Below are 2042 nucleotides of genomic sequence, written 5' to 3'. Positions count from 1 at the left end.
GACAGTCCCGCCCTGCCCCTCCCCGCGCTCCAGCCAGCTCAGGAGTAAGTTCCCCGCCAAGGGCCCGCCCCCCGCGCTCAAGCCCAGTTACTTCTCCAGCCGCTTTCTTTTCTCCAGAAGCGTCTCAGAACACCTGCGTGTGGCTCTTCTGAGAGACCAGAAAAGACCTAAAGAAATGCCCCCGGGCCCTGGGGAGGAGGAGGGGAGTGGGGTGACAGAGGAAGCTTTTCTGGGGAACGCCGGGTTTGGGGAAGGCGCCTTTGATTCAGCAACTCAGCCTGGGCGCGGGGGTGGCGGGACGTGGTGGGGGGTGGAAGAGCGGAGAGAGAGTCAGAGTCAGGGTTTGTTGCACAAATGGGCATTCCCCGTTGGGGTTGTTTCCGCTGGCATGTCTGGTTCAGGTGAGAACCCTGAGAGCCGGCTTGCTGTCTTTGCTACACTCTTTTGCCATTCAAACGGGGAAGGCTGGGGAGGGCTAGGGTACAGAGCGCAGACTTCCCGCCTCCTTGCAGGAGCCAGGGCCAACTGCCGGGAACTCAGAGAAGACCCAGCCTTCACTCAGCTCCGCGTGCCTGTAGGGGTGGGGACAGGAGAGTCTCACAGGAGCGCCGGACTAGTGTTTTGGTAGTGACAGTTATCAAACGAAAAGCTTCAGAGAGTGTGCTCTGGAGATTCTGAAGAGGGAGCACCCCTTGGCTTTTATTTCTCTAGAGGAGAGGGAGGCTAACTCCTATGACAAATCACACAGTTCCAGCCCTATTAGAAGTTCGCAATTACTTCCTCTCCTTTGTTACTCATTATTTCCTCTCTAATTTTCTTAAAAAAAAAAAAAAGCACTTTTAGTGCTTTGGTTAACACTCACTCAAAGTCACTATTGTTTTGGAAAAGATGATCTGTTTAGCTAGTTCTGCAAGGATTTTACAGAAGGGAAGTTTGTATAATGGCATCATTAATGAGCATGTTTCTGAAAGTAGTTCCTAAGCTGGGAACAGATGCAGGGGTCAGTATCTCTGGCAACGTCCACAAAGCTCTGCATCTCACTCTGTTGCCCATTAAGAATCTCCTCCTTCCCCTCCTTCGGCCTGACCTGGCACTGGCTTGTTCCTTATCCGTCAGATTCCCTCTTGGAGGACATTTTCTTCTGCCAGCCTTTCCAGGCTCTAAAGCCTGGGTTAGGTCACTTTCCTAAATACTTTCACTGACCTTGTGTTTTGCCCTGCAGGATGGCCAAGTCTTATAGGTGTTGCTTTGCCTATCTCTGCCTCAGCTCCCAACAGACTGTTAGTGAGTATTATGAAGAAGACTCTGGCCCGGAGTTCCCATTGTGGCACAGGGGAAATGAATCTGACTAGGAACCAGGAGGTTGCAGGTTTGATCCCTGGCCTTGCTCAGTGGGTTAAGGATGTGGTGTTGCCCTGATCTGTGGTCTAGGTCGCAGATGTGGCTTGGATCCTGTGTTGCTGTGGCTGTGGTGTAGGCTGTAGCTCCAATTCGACCCCTAGCCTGGGAACCTCCATATGCTGCGGGTGAGGCTAAAAAGCAAACAAAACAAACAAACAAAAAAGAAGACCCTGGCTGGCCAGTCCTGTTTCTACAGATCATAGCACAAAACAGAAGTGAATGGGTGGTGGCAGATGGGGGAGGGTGGAGTGGGATGGTTATGGAGACTCTGTGTCTGTGTTATCTCTGCAACATTTCTATAAACCTGAAACTATTCTGAAATTAAGATTTATTGAAATAAATCATAAAAAGAAGGAAGGGAAGAAAGGAGGGAGGAAGAGAGAAAGGAAAGGAGAAAAGAGAGAGAGAGGACAATTGACAAAATCAACATCTCTTATGAGTGCACCAGCAACTTTTACAAATGGTTCTTCCTTATTTAATATTTACCATTTTAGCCCAGTGAGGTAGATGATTATTAAACTTACTTTACACATAAAAATTGGAGCCAAAAAAAAGTTTAAGCAACATCGGCGGTTTCATTAGTCAATAAATAGCAAATCTAACAATTACATTTAGATATTCTTGTTCCTGAGGCCCTGCAC

This window comes from Sus scrofa, chromosome 14 (genome assembly GCF_054392235.1).
Source record: "Sus scrofa isolate SSC_HxYL_T2T_F1_AM1 chromosome 14, Sscrofa_HxYL_maternal_Yorkshire_Landrace_v2.0, whole genome shotgun sequence".
Taxonomy (NCBI): domain Eukaryota; kingdom Metazoa; phylum Chordata; class Mammalia; order Artiodactyla; family Suidae; genus Sus; species Sus scrofa.
Note: the sequence above shows the minus strand (reverse complement) of the source record.